Source organism: Hemiscyllium ocellatum, chromosome 16, assembly GCF_020745735.1.
Source record: "Hemiscyllium ocellatum isolate sHemOce1 chromosome 16, sHemOce1.pat.X.cur, whole genome shotgun sequence".
NCBI lineage: Eukaryota > Metazoa > Chordata > Chondrichthyes > Orectolobiformes > Hemiscylliidae > Hemiscyllium > Hemiscyllium ocellatum.
The window spans coordinates 71,810,379-71,825,963 of record NC_083416.1 but is presented as its reverse complement, the minus strand read 5'-3'; the positions used below and the strand labels follow the sequence as shown (position 1 = coordinate 71,825,963).

At 40.7% G+C, this 15,585-nt stretch overlaps 1 long non-coding RNA gene across 1 annotated transcript; it reads left to right on the top strand.

Annotated features, from left to right (window-relative positions):
* The first annotated feature begins 329 nt into the window (after nt 1-329).
* Nucleotides 330-2,621, top strand: LOC132823265 (uncharacterized). Its single transcript, XR_009645522.1, has 3 exons — nt 330-431; nt 566-629; nt 2,565-2,621. It is a non-coding gene; the product is annotated as an uncharacterized LOC132823265 (long non-coding RNA).
* The last annotated feature ends 12,964 nt before the right edge of the window (nt 2,622-15,585 follow it).

Here is a 15,585-nt window from a genome sequence, read left to right as displayed (position 1 = left end):
ATCCTTATTTTACAGAGAAGCGGGAATGTCCAAATATTCATTTGTGCTTTGTCAATCATCCTGTCAAAAGACTGAAGTTTCTGTGAATTGTGCCTTAGAAATGTTCCACTTTATAGAAAATAACAGATCTCAAAAGTAAATCCTGCTTTATTCTATATGAAATGCTTTGGACTTTGTTAACTTCCCATTTTGAACTACCGTATGTTCTCTATTTTGAGCCTTTTTTTGTATTTCAGCTAGAATTAGCCAGCTCAGTAATGACAGAACACTGAGCTGCAAAGGAAGAGGAAACTAGCCTTTGCTGTGGTTTCACAAGAGAAACGTCAACAATTGTGTCAGTACGAAGAGCCTCTGTTCGTTGGTGTTTCTGTGCTGGGAGCTTTACTGCTTGGTCTCCAGATGTTTTTCAATAGAATTGTTGACCCCATAAGGTAAGGAAATCTGACTGAAATCATAATTCTTTACAAAGAAATAACTTAAATGTGATTTGAGTAACTGATAAAATTGGTCAAAGATCTTGTACTTCCTGAACATTTACTCTTCCAAGTCAATTTTTACAATACAGTTTCTGGTTAGACTGAACAAGGGCATCTCGTGCTTATCATTCCACCATCTTCAAATGACACAAGGTAGGACATCTCTGACAAACAAATGTTTGCCTTCTGCAGTTTTACAGACTTTACTCATTTATGCTTATTGCTGGGTTGATGTAAATTTTTTTTGGTTTTTAATTGGTTTTGGCATCTTTGTGTTGCCAAGTGGCATTCTGGCTCTATCGCTGACTTTAGTTCACCTTCATACATCTACCTCTTGTCCAGTCAGTTGTGTGACTAACCCATGATGTCTGGTTCTTTTCAATGAGCATCTTGGAATGAATTAAGAGATTAAAATCACAAAATACTATGTATGAGAAGACAGAATTAAAATGGACAACAGATAATCTTTTCTGTGAGCTTGGCAAACTTTCATTATTTTCCTCAACTCCTCCAACGTACATGAAACAGTGAAAAGTTCAGATTGTAGTTGTCTTTAGTATTTGTGTGAAATTTGTTTCCTTCTCTGTTGGCTTGGAAATAACAGCAATCGCACTTAGCAGCTTGATGTTGTCACACTGAGTTATCAAAGATCATTGATTCCAGCACAGTGTGTGAGATAGTCTGGTATTTCTACACTTTCAAAATCTCTTCTGAGCTGGAGCAACATATCAGAACCACCACTGTTCAAGTTTTATTTTTGAACACATATAATCAGAAGGACTGTATAGTCATTTGGATCCTCAGAAGTTTGGGAAACAGTAAATTGATCAGCATGTTTTACTACTGCTCGGTTTGGTCACCCAATTAACATGGAGCAATAGATGAATATTTGCTGTTGCAGTTTTAGATGAAACACTATTTTTGGCGTGTGAAGACTACGAAAGGATGTAACTGCTTTTAACCAAGACTGTGATATTGTGATAACCATCTCCTGCATCATGTTAGTCCCATAATTGAAGCCAGGGACCATTGAGAAACTGATGGTGATTTGGGGCAATGTTAAAAAGATGTCGCAAATTAAATAGTTTAGCTTGTGCTCTATATTTTGTGTGATATGTAATATGTGTAATTTCACGACAAAAGTCAATAGTTACACATAACATTCAGACAAGATGTTCAAAATAGAAGCTTCCCCCCAAAGCATTAATCTGGGTCTTTTGTTTAGGAGCCCAGCGATATTACCACAACACCCTGTCTTCCACTTGGATGATAGAGACTGTTTGATCACAGGGAAACCACTGTCGTGCAACAACAAAGCCAGTGGGAAGACTGTCACTTTATTGGATGCAGCTCTGGATGCAGGAGTTGTAAAAGCAGTGAGGAATCATCTTGCCAGGAATTGTCAGAAAGCTCATCCAAATGTACAGTGAGAGCTGGCAGCAGGCTGTCAGGTGCAGGGAGTCTGGGTAGAATCAGGAAAAAGTTCAATGACCTGACACAAGTGCTTCTCACGCTGAATGTCTGCCCCACATGAGCTTCACCCAAGTCACACATCAATCCCATAGTAGCAGCAGCTGTTCATCTCTGACAAGTAAATGAATCAATGGGTGAATCAAATATTTTGTGGAGTGATCTTTTCCAACTTCACTTTTTGGTGATTCTTTTCATGGTCAGTTGTGATATTTCTCTATTCTTGCCAATTCAATTTGTTTACTTTGAGTTGGAAAGTTTGTGAGGCTGGTGATAAGAGACAGATTACACACATCACTAGGATGAACAAATTTTTAATTTTTCAGGAAAAGGCAGAGTCCATGGGTAATGAAGTTGATTGCACAATTTATATTTCTAAATTAAAATGATGAGCTGAGAAAAGGATGCTTGTTTGAGGAGCCAGTGCAGACACGAGGGACCGAATGGCCTGCATCTGCACGCTGATAATTCTGTGATCATTCAGCAAGCTGTTTCTCCACAGTTTGGTGCCCTTCACTCTCTGAAGGATTAAACAAGTTGAAGGAATATATGTCAGTTTCATATCAGAGGTGTTCTGATCTGTGTTGAACTCAGTACCTACATGTGTATTTCTTCCAGGGGAAGGAAATGGATCTGAAGTGAGTCTAAATTTCTTCCACAGCACGATGCTGACTGGTTTGAGACTCAGTGTCTTTGTTCTTCTCCTGTCACCTGTGTTCACAGAAAGTAAGTGGTATGTTTTCATTAATTTACACGTTTACTGATCTGGAGGAAAGTAAAAACCCAATCCTTCAATCCAGGTTTGGAAGATCACTTGGCAGGTCCCTGTAATTTGTGACAGACAAGAAAGAGAACTAGATTAAATTATTATTTCTGTCCCGCTCTCCCGTCCATAACACGATTGTTTTTGATGTTGACTTTCCTTATTTCCTTTCCATTTTGCAAGAAGGAAACAGGTGTCTCAAAACCTAATTTTGAAAGCTTAATTAAAATAGCTTTCAGCAGATTGTTGAGTGTTTAAACAAAGTGTGGTTTATTGGTGTATTCAAAATCCAGGGGAATGTTTTGTGACACACACAACACACACCCTTTAACCAAGCAAGGTTGGAATGTGGAAGAAATGAATTACTGATTATAAAATACTGAAAATAAAATCCAATATAGCAAAACTGTTTTGTAAATGTTTGCATCCAGCAAGTCAATATCATATTGTGGGTCCTTCAGTCGGCTTTGCCAAGTTTAGAACTCAGAGACAACCAAATTGCTGATGATGTTGTGGTAAGCTGGGAATTGATTCACTTCACAGGGGGACACTGGCTTGTTTTCTGACATCAGACTGCTGTGTATATTGATGATTTGGAGATGCTGGTGTTGGACTGGGGTATACAAAGTTAAAAATCACACAACACCAGGTTATAGTCCAACAGGTTTAATTGGAAGCACACTAGCTTTCAGAGCGACGCTCCTTCATCAGGTGATTGTGGAGGGCTCGATCGTAACACAGAATTTATAGCAAAAATTTGCAGTGTGATGTAACTGAAATTATACGTTGAAAACTGGATTGTTAGAATGCAGTGATAGTTTCACTTCTTTATGTGTAAATCACAAAACCATTTTTTTAAAAGTTGCATTCTCAGATTAGCTGTTTACAACGTTGATAGTTAGACAACATGTTGAAGGTCTTAGCTCCCTTTGTTCTCTGTCTATGTCCTGATGTTTAGATTGATTCTAACCTAAAAAGTGAGATAACAGAGTTTTATATAGATTCATGTACATTCCTTCAGTTAAATATTTTCCCTAACATATTTAATGAAGCACAAATGATGTGTCCTCCACTTATAATTTTTCTTTATCATAACATTACCATTATTCTGAATTTTCTGAAACATTCTGAACTGATCAAAAAGTTAAAATTCTAAATTGGAGAAAAGCCAATTTTGATGTTACCAGACAGGAACTTTTAAATATTGATGTGGGTTGGGCTATTTGCAGGTAAAAGGATGGTTGGGAAGTGGGAGGCTTTAAAAATGATCCAATAAGAGTTCAGTGATGTTCCTGTTAGTGTGAAGGGCAGGCTGTTCAGTTTAGGGAATGTTGGATGACGAGAGAAATTGAGGCTTTGGTCAAGAAAAAGGAGGAAAATACCAAGTATAAACAACTGGGATTGAGTGAGTGCACAGAGGAGTATAAACAGAGCGGGAATATACTTAAGAGGGAAATCAGGAGGGCAAAAAAAGACATGAGATTATTTTTGACAAATAGCGTTAAAGAGAAATCAAAGAGATTCTGTCACAACATTAAGGGCAAAAGAGAACTGGGGGAGATTAGGGTCCCACAATGATCAACATTACCGTTTACGTATGGAATCACAGGAGATCAGGAAGGTACTAAATAAATTCATTGCATCAGTATTTACTGTAGAGAAAGACATGGAAGCTAGGGAACTTGCAGAAATAAATTGTGATATCTTGAAAAGAGTTCATATTACAGAAGAGGAGGTGCTGGAGGTTTTAGTATGCATAACGATAAGTGGATCCCCAGGATCTGATCAGGTATTTCCTCAAACTTTGTGGGAAGTGAGGAAGGAGATCGCTGGGCCACTTGCTGAGTTATATGTATTATCGACAGCCATGGATGAGCTGCCAGAAAACTGGAGGTTGGCGAACGTGAGATTGGCCATTATTTTAAAAATGTGATAATGGAAACCAAGGAACTTCAGAACGGTAAGCCTTATGTCATGGTGCATATGTTGTTGGAGGGAATTCTGAGGGACTGGATTTACATATAGTCGGAATGTCTGGACTGATTAGGAATAGTCATCGTGGCTTTGTGCATGGGAAATCGTGTCTGACTAAAATGACTGAGGTTTTTGAAGATGTGACAAAGAAGATTGATGAAAACAAATTGGGACATATTGTCCATCTGGACTTCAGACATATGCTTTCATCACATCCTGAGATCCACACTCAGTGCCAAGTGCTACGATATGCACACTCCTGAACTCTCTCTCCAACAGTACTGCCTCATGCTGCTTCAGGGCTGACCTGCCTCCGAGTTCCACATCATTCTCCAGTTCGCACAGTGTTCTATCAAGAAATATTTCCTGTCCTTTTCAGGCATTAGGGAATGTAAACTGGAACAACTCAGAGATACTCACACCCCTCAAAAAGCTTCCTCACCTCCTGTCTTTCTGAATCCACTCTTTATTTTAACCCTACTTCTTGTTTCTGAAGAGTCATCAGATTCAAAACATGAACCCTACTTTCCCCTCACTGACTTTCCCAGATCTGCTCATTTTTCCCAGTTATTTCTCATTTTTGAATCAAATATCACTGTGTGCTATTTTTTCCACCAATGTTGGTCTTTGGTTAGCCATTGCTCATGTCTTTACACGTAAAGTAAGCATTCCTGGGGCCTTCCCGTGTAACTGCTCTTTCCTTGTCTCACTTGACCTTTCTGTGACTATTTGGAGAAGCTACAATTTACTCCTGCCAAATCATTCCCTTGGAGTTAATCTCTGTCCATGGATAAACTATGGTCAACCCTACCAGTTACTATTCTAGACATTAGCTCATACTCAAGCTGCTCTCTGTACAAAGGAATACATATGCACTCCCTGCCGATACGATTCATTAAAACTTTGACACGTTTTATTGACCTTCTGAAAATACAATCGAGAACACATCCTTCAAAGTCAAGTCCACAAAGAAATTAAATGTGAAGTGCCCTAATACCACATGATATTTGATATTTAACCATTGCACATAAAGGTTTGCAAGTTCAGATGTAAAAATGTACAACGTGTCAATGTTAATAAATTGAAGAAAACTCCAAGAAATGGGGAATAATTTATGTTGTTACAATGCCAATAAATGGTTTCTTTGGACAAATCAAATTCCTGAATGAATCCTGATTTGATAGATCATGCATTTGTTTAGTTAATATATTGCTTCATCATTCACACAGGTCTGCAAATTTTCATTAGCGACAGAACACAATTACAAATAAATTAAAATGTGAGATATTGAATTGTGGAGAGTGGGCGGCATGGTGGCACAGTGGTTAGCACTGCTGCCTCACAGCGCCTGAGACCCGGGTTCAATTCCCGACTCAGGCGACTAACTGTGTGGAGTTTGCACGTTCTCCCCATGTCTGCGTGGGTTTCCTCTGGGTGCTCCGGTTTTCTCCCATAGTCCAAAGATGTGTGGGTCAGGTGAATTGGCCATGCTAAATTGCTCGTAGTGTTAGGTAAGGGGTAAATGTAGGGGTATGGGTGGGTTGCGCTTCATCGGGCTGGTGTGGACTTGTTCGGCCAAATGGCCTGTTTCCACACTTTAAGTAATCTAATCTACTCTAAATTTAAATAGATTCTCAAACGCAAAGCAAAAATAGTTTCACTCTGTTTTCTAAGACAATTTGCTGGAGACTCAAGTTCATCAGATTAACTCTTTCAATTTTGACTTATCTTTGCTGTAGACTGTGGAGACAATTTATTGAGCTGGTTACAAATCTGCTGACATGAACTTTCTACAAATCTGAAAGCCTAATACTTTTCAGTTTGACTACCTTCAGGACCCGATCTCTCGGTTTTGGACGAGTAGGTGTTGGACTGGGGGTGGGCAGAGTTAAAAATCACACAACACCAGATTTTGGTCCAACAGGTTTACCTGCATTTGGAAGCATGAGCCTTTGGAACGCTGCTCCTTCATTCCGTCACTTTGGCGAAAGATCCTAAGACACAGAATTTATAGCAAAATATTACAGTGTCATGCAACTCAGATGATATACTGAACAAACCTAGATTGTTGTTTTAAGTCTTTCATCTTTTCGAATGGGTTGCAGGTTTTGATTCATTAATGTGCAAATCCCAGAAGATTTTTTTAGTCATGTTCTTGAGATAACTTGAGGTTTTATAAAAAACAGTGACATCTCAGCTCAGACAACGTAATAAAGGTGTCAGGTTAGTGTCTGTCTGTATCCCAATCTTGAATCAGATTGGTTCTATTTCCAAAGGCAATCAATCCATTTCCACTTTGGAAAAAAAACCAGACTGATTCAAGATTGGGATACAGACAGACTCTAACTTCAGACTTTAATGCATTGTCTGAGTTTAGATGTGACTTTTTTTAGAAAACATTCAGTTATCTCGAAAATGTGACTTAAAATAAATTCTGGGATTTACATGTTAATGAGCTGAAACCTGCAGCCCATTCCAAAAGATGAAAGAGTTAACAGCCATTTAGGTTTGTTCACTATATAATTTCAGTTACAAAACACTGAAATCTTTTGCTATAAATTCTGTGTCTTAAGGTCTTGCTCCACAGCTACATGATGAAGGAGCAGCGCGCCAAAAGCCAGTGCTTCCGAATAAACCTGTTGAACTACGATCTAGTGTGTAATTTTTTTCAACTAAATAATTGAAGTGAATGGTTTCCTAAATTGGTTTGATATCCTTCTGAGTTGTTTCTCAACTCAATCCTGTTTTTTCCTGAACTTAACTTTTGTCAGATAAGTCTTGTTCAATCTAAATTGTTCTCCCCTCTTGTCGAAAGGCCAATAAGAGGGGAGGCCACACTGGATCTGGTGTTTGGTAATTAACCAGGCCAGGTGTTTGATTTAGTTGTAAGTGAGCACTTTGGAGGGAATGACGATAATTCAATTATATTTTGTTTAGTGATGGAAAGGGATATGTACACGCCACAGGTCAAGGGTTATTGATGGGGCAAGGGCAATTGTGATGCGATTAGGCAAGAATTAGGATGCATAGAATGGGGTAGCAAAATGCAGGGGAAGCAGACAATTGAAATGTGGAGCTCGTTTAAGGAACAGATATTGCCTGTCTTTGATAGATATGTCCCTGTCAGGCAGGGAGGTAAGGGAACCATGGTTTACTACAGAAATTGCATCTCATGTTCAGAAGAAGAAAGAGGCTCATGTGTTGATGAGGCAAGCTGGTACAGATGAGGCGATGGAGAGTCACAGATCAGCTAGGAAGGATTTAAAGAGAGAGTTAAGAATAGGGCCAGTCAAAGACAGAAATGGGAAGTTGAGTGTGGACCCTGTAGAGATTGGAGATGTGCTAAATACACATTTCTCATCAGTGTTCACTGAGGAAAAGGAGGGTATTGTAGAGGAAAAGAATGAGGTATGAGATATTAGACGAGAAAGGATCGAGGTTAGTTATGCATAGGTCATAGATGGAGTCATAGAGATGTACAACCTGGAAACAGACCCTTCAGTCCAACCCGTCCATGCCAACCAGATATCCCAACCCAATCTAGTCCCACCTGCCTGCATCCGACCCATATCCCTCCAAACCCTTCCTTTTCATATACCCATCCAAATGCCTCTTAAATGTTACAATTGTACCAGCCTCCACTACATTCTCTGGCAGCTCATTCCATACACGTACTGCACTCTGCGAGAAAAATTTGCCTCTTAGGTCTCTTTTATATCTTTTCCTCTCACCCTAAACCTATGCCCTCCAGTTCTGGACTCCCCAGTCCCAGGGAAAAGACTTTGTCTATTTTTCCTATCCATGCGCCTCATAATTATGTAAACTTCTATAAGATCACCCCTCAGCCTCTGACGCTCCAGGGAAAACAGCCCCAGCCTGTTCAGCCTCTCCCTGTAGCTCAGATCCTCCAATCCTGGCAACATCCTTGTAAATCTTTTTTGAACCCTTTCACGTTTCACAACATCTTTCCGATAGGAAGGAGATCAGAATTGCACGCAATATTCCAACAGTGGCCTAACCAATGTCCTGTACAGCCGCAACATGACCTCCCAACTCCTGTACTCAATACTCTGACCAATAAAGGAAAGCATACCAAATGCCTTTTTCATTATCCTATCTACCTGCGACTCTACTTTCAAGGAACTATGAACCTGCACTCCAAGGTCTCTTTGTTTAGCAACACTTCCTCGGACCTTACCATTAAATGTATAAGTCCAGCTAACATTTGCTTTCCCAAAATGCAACTCCTCGCATTTATCTGAATTAAACTCCATCTGCCACTTCTCAGCCCATTGGCCCATCTGGTCCAGATTCTGTTGTAATCTGAGGTAGCCCTCTTCACTGTCCATTGCGCCTCCAATTTTGGTGTAATCTGCAAACTTACTAACTGTACCTCTAATGCTCACATTCAAATCATTTATTTAAATGACAAAAAGTAAAGGACCCAGCACCAATCCTTGTGGCACTCCACTGCTCACATTCCTGCAGTCTGAAAAACAACCCTCCACCACCTCCCTCTGTCTTCTACCTTTGAGCCAGTTCTGTATCCAAATAGCTGGTTCTCCCTGTTAGCCATGAGATCTAACCTTGCTAATTAGTCTCCCTGGGGAACCTTGTCAAACGCCTTACTGAAGTTCATATAGATCACATCTACTGCTCTGCCCTCATCAATCTTCTTTGTTACTTCTTCAAAAAAAGCTCAATCAAGTTGGTGAGACATGATTTCCCACACACAAAGCCATATTGACTATCCCGAATCATTACTTGCCTTTCTAAATACATGCACATCCTGTCGCTCAGGATTCCCTCCAACAACTTGCCCACCACTGACATCAGGCTCACTGGTCTATAGTTCCCTGGCTTATCTTTACCACCCTTCTTAAACAGTGGCACCACGTTTGCCAACCTCCTGTCTTCTGGCACCTCACCTGTGACTATTGATGATACAAATATCGCAGCAGGAGACCCAGCAATCACTTCTCTAGCTTCCCACATAGTTCTCGGGTACGCCTGATCAGGTCTTGAGGATTTATCCACTTTTATCCATGTCAAGACATCCAGCACTTCCTCCTCTGTAATCTGGACATTTTGCAAGATGTCACCATCTATTTCCCAACAGACTATATCTTCCATATCCTTTTCCACAGTAAATACTGATGCAAAATATTCATTTAGTATCTCCCCCATTTTCTGTGGCTCCACACAAAGGCCGCCTTGCTGATCTTTGAGGGGTCCCATTCTCTTCCTAGTTACCTTTTTGTCCTTAATATATTTGTAAAAACCCTTTGGATTCTCCTTAATTCTATTTGCCAAAACTATCTCATGTCCCCGTTTTGTTCTCCTGATTTCCCTCTTAAGTATACTCCTACTTTCTTTATACTCTTCTAAGCATTCACTCGATCTATACCTGTCTATACCTGACATATGCTTCCTTCTTTTTCTTAACCAAACCCTCAATTTCTTTAGTCATCCAGCATTCCCTATACCTACCAGCCTTCCCTTTCACCCTGACAGGAATATACTTTCTCTGGATTCTTGTTATCTCATTTCTGAAGGCTTCCCATTTTCCAGCCGTCCCTTTACCTGCAAACATCTGCCTCCAATCATCTTTCGAAAGTTCTTGCCTAATACCGTCAAAATTGGCCTTTCTCCAAGTTAGAACTTCAACTTTTAGATATTGTCTATCCTTTTCCACTATTTTAACACGAATAAAGGCCCCAAGTGCTCCCCCACTGACACCTCAGTCACTTGCCCTGCCTTATTTCCCAAGAGTAGGTCAAGCTTTGCACCTTCTCTAGTAGATACATCCACATACTGAATCAGAAAATTGTCTTGTACACACTTAAGAAATTCCTCTCCATCTAAACCTTTAACACGATGGCAGTCCCAGTCGGATTTGGAAAGTTTGGAAAGTTAAAATCCCCTACCATAACTACTCTATTATTTTTACAGATAGCTGAGTTCTCCTTACAAGTTTGTTTCTCAATTTCCCTCTGATTATTCGGTGGTCTATATTACAATCCCAATAAGGTGATCATCCCTTTCTTATTTCTCAGTTCCACCCAAATAACTTCCCTGGATGTCTTTCCAGGAATATCCTCTCTCAGCACAGCTGTAATGCTATCCCTCATCAAAAATGCCACTCCCCCTCCTCTCTTGCATTTGTATCCTGGAACATTAAGCTGCCAGTCTTGCCCATCCCTGAGCCTTGCTTCCGTAATTGCTATGATATCCCAGTCCCATGTTCCTAACCCTGCCCTGAGTTCACCTGCCTTCCCTGTTAGGCCCATTGCATTGAAATAAATGCAGTTTAATTTATTAGTCCTACCTTGTCCCTGCCTGCCCTGACTCTTTGACTCACTTCTGTTCTCAGCTGTACATCTCCCACTCCCCCCCGCCCCCCTCACCTTATGAGTTTAAATCCTCCCAAGCAGTTCTAGCAAATTTCCATGCCAGTCTATTAGTCCACTTCCCATTGAGGTGCAATCTGTCCTTCTTGTACAGGTCACTTCTACCCCAAAAGAGATTCCAATGATCCAAAAACGTGAATCCTTTTCCTATATACCAGCTCCTCAGCCATGCATTCACCTGCTCTATCCTCCTATTCCTGCCTTCACAAGCTTGTAGCACAGGGAGTAATCCAGATATTACTACCCTTGAGTACCTCCTTTTTAAATTTCTGCCTAACTCTCTGTAATCTCCTTTCAGAATCTCAACCTTTTCCCTACCATTGTTGTTGTTTCCAATGTGGACAATGACCTCCTGCTAGCCCCTCTCCCCTGTGAGAACATTCTGCACCCTCTCTGAGACATCCTTGATCCGGGCACCAGGGAAACAACACACCATTCTGCTTTTTCTCTGCTGGCCACAGAAACGTCTGTCTGTACCTCTGACTACAGAATCCCCGAACACAATTGATCTCTTGGAAGATGATGTACCCCTCATTGCATTACAGCCAGTCTCAATACCAGAAACTTGGCTGTTCATGCTACGATCCCCTGAGAATCCATCACCCCCTTCATTTTCCAAAACAGCATACCTGTTTGAAATGGGTATATTCACAAAAGGCTCCTGCACTCGCAGCCTACCTCTCTTACCCTTCCTGGAGTTAACCCATCTATGTGACTGTATCTGAGACTTTCCCCCCCTGCCTATAACTGCCATCCATCACATACTGTTGCTGTTGCAAATTCCTCATCGCTTCTAACTGTCTCTCCAACCGATCCACTCGATCTGATAAGATTCGCATCCAACAGCTTTTATGGCAGATATAATCCACAATAACCCTTAAACTCTCTTTAAACTCCAACATCTGACAAGAAGTACATATCACTGCAAAGGCCATTTTTGCTCCTTCACAATCTATAGACCCAGAAAATAACACCATCTTATTCCTCTACAAACACTGCCCCAGGTTAAATTAATAGCTTTGGCTTATATTTTAAGTTTAATCAAGAGACTTATCTGCAAAAACATATAATCAAGAAAGAATCCACTGTACTCACTACTGCAGCCTTTCTCTTTGGCAGACTTAAAACAACAAAGAACTTATCTGATTCTGTGCTGTAAAGTTCGCCCAACAGTTCCTCCAAGATTAGTTGTGAATTTCACTGTTTGTTAATTTTCCCAGATGCACTCTGATGTCCAGTGAGACACAAATTCAAACAGCTAATGTGGTAACCGTACAGGTTCTCCCTCTCACTCTCTCTCTCTCCCTCCCCTGCACTGTCCTCACCATGTGCTTCCTTTGTCTGCTCTTCTCCCTTTTAAACTGCTGTTGTTTTGACATTTTTTCCAAAGATGTTACCAATTCTCGAAGGAGTGGAAGTAGACAAGTCCCCTGGGCTGGATGGGATTTATCCGAGGATCCTCTGGGAAGCTAGGGAGGAGATAGCAGAGAGTTTGGCTTTGATATTTATGTCGTCGTTGTGTCCAGGTTTAGTACCAGAGGACTGGAAGATTGCAAATGTGCCCTTTTTCAAGAAGGGCAGTAGAGATGACCCAGGTAATGACCCAGTGAGCCTTACTTCTGTTGTAGGAAAGGTTTTGGAAAGGATTATGAGAGATAAGGTTTATGATCATCTAGCAAGCTACAATTCGATTTCAGATAGTCAACATGGTTTCGCCAAGGACAGATCATGTCTCACAAACCTCACTGAATGTTTTGAGAAGGTGACTAAGCATGTGGATCAGAGTAGGGCAGTTGATGTGGTATAGTTAGACTTCAGTAAAACCTTTAATAAGGTTCCACATGGTAGGCTGATGGAGAAAATGCAGACGCATGGAATTGAGGGTGATTTAGCAGTTTGGATAAGAAACTGTTGGACAGAATATATTCAGTCTGGAGTCCAGTTACTAGTGGTGTGCCACAAGGATCTGTTTTGGGACCACTGCTGTTTTGTCATCTTTATAAATGACTTAGACGCAGGCATAGGTGGATGGATTATTAAATTTGCAGACGACACGAAAGTTGGTGGAGTAGTGGACAGTTTGGAAGAATGTTACAAGATGCAGGTGGACTAGGATAAACTGCAGAATTGGGCTGAGAGGTGGCAAATGGAGTTCAATGTAGCTAAATGTGAGGTGATGCACTTTGGGAAGAATAACAGGATGGCAGAATACTTAGTCAATGGAAAGATTCTTGGTAGGTGGATGTGCAGAGGGATCTTAGAGTCCATGTGCATAGATCCCTGAAAGTTGCCACCCAGGTGGATAGTGCTGTTAAGAAGGCATACGTTGTGTGAGGTTTCATTGGTAGAGGGATTGCATTCTGGAGCTGCAATATCATGCTGCAACTATGCAAAACACTGGTGCAGCCACACTTGGAATTTTGTGTATAGTTCTGGTCATGCCATTACAGAAAAGATGTGGAAACATTGGAAACGGTGCAGAGGATATTTACCAGGATGTTGCCTGGTCTGGAGGGAATGTCTTTATGAGGAAAGGCTGAGAGACTTGGGTCTGTTCTCATTGGAAAGAAGAAGGCTAAGAGGGGATTTGATAGAGACATACAAGATGATCAGAGGATTAGATAGGGTAGACGGTGAAAGACTTTTTCCTAGGAGGATGATGTCAGTTTGTACGAGAGGTCATAACTACAAATTGATGGGTGATAGATTTAAGATAGATGTCAGATGCAAGTTGCTTACGCAGAGAGTGGTAAGAGTTTGGAATGCCCTACCTGCTAAGGTAGTCATCTCAGCCACATTAGGGAGATTTAAACAATCCTTAGATAAGCACATGGATGATTTTGGGATAGTGCAGGGGGACGAGCTGAGAACAGTTCACAGGTCGGCGCAACATCGAGGGCCGAAGGACCTATTCTGCATTGTATTGTTCTATGTCATATATTCTATGAACAGAAAACAAAGCTAATGGCCTTTAGTGTCTGATATATCTGTAATAAACCCAACAGTATTATCCCTTTACTCTGAAGAAAAATGGATTTAGGTCATTGATCCTTGAGGATTCTCTGACCTTGATTATTACTTTAGAAAAAAATAAATCACCTGACTGCTTCAGAAAACATTGTGAGTGTGTAGGGAACTAAATAATAGAGAATATCCGAGATCATTATCATCCACTTGTTCAGATGTGTTGTAACACACCTCTGAGCAGGTGGGGCTTCAACCCAGACCTTGCCCCATGCCTCAACCTCTCATCATCAGAGCCTTTGGTCCCAGACTCCCATTCTTGATGAGCTTGATGGAGAGGAGGCCATTTTTTTTCCTGTGTTTATCAAAGTCCCAGCTCCAATGCTGGGACTTTGATAAACACACTCCAACTCTTCCTCTGACAGTATCTCCCCATTCCAACCAGACCTTTATTTTGCAGTTCTCCTTCAAAAATTTGCAGATGATGATTTGAATGTGTCCAGTAAATGATCATAGTGAACTTCAGACTTAAGGTGTGCCTGGGGTCACCAACGGCAAACAGGAAGCTTCTGAATACATTGAAATGGATTGTCAACTTTCACAAAAAAGGACTTGCTTCTGAAGATGAGTCACTGGGAGTGTGTTTTCAGAGCGGATTTGTCTCTTTTGCATTCTAGACTGGGGGAGAGTGCACCCAGGAAATGCCTGTTCTCCTCCCAACTCAGAAACACTATTCCAGGGAAAACAGATTGGAAACCTGTTGTAGATGCATCGGTACAAAGTTGTCTCCAGTCAAACTAAATTAATGATATAATAGTGACATAAATTAGATGAAAGCATTATGATTTGATATTAAAATACTACCATGGTTTAAAATGCTATTATGATTCCTCTTTCTAACAGGAAATTCGATTTATAGTATTTTGAAGATGGACGTGGTGATATTTCATTAAAAGGACCAGACAATCCTGGGAGGGTACTTTTGTCTGGGAATGGGAACCACACTCAGGGCAAGAAAAACAGCAGCTGGTTACTTTTCAGAAAACAAGGACGAGGTCATGGAATGCAGAATGGAGTGAATACTATAGAAACAATAACTGGCACAGGTCGCTGTCCCATGATCAATCGTTCCCCAGATATCTGAGACTTAGAAAGCCCAAATTCGACTTTGCGGGATTGTACACCCTGTTTCAGACGCGGCCAAATGAAGTCATCCTGAAAAGGTACAACATTTTTGGGATCAAAGGTGAGTGAAATATCATTTGGAAAGATTCAATAAACTGACTGTAAACAATTGGACATGTGGAGATGGGATTGCATGAGTTTTAGTCATGCAGTGCACAAAGTGCATTTCTCTCACAGAAACACAAGGGGATATATTCTTCTTCATTATTCCTTTTGAAATTGTCAAAATGAGCAAAACTATCTTGACAATTTCAACATTAGAACAACTGGATCAATCTATATAACAGTGAGTTTGTACACGGGTCACAGTCTCTGTAGCATGTATTGATTTTTTTTTTAAACT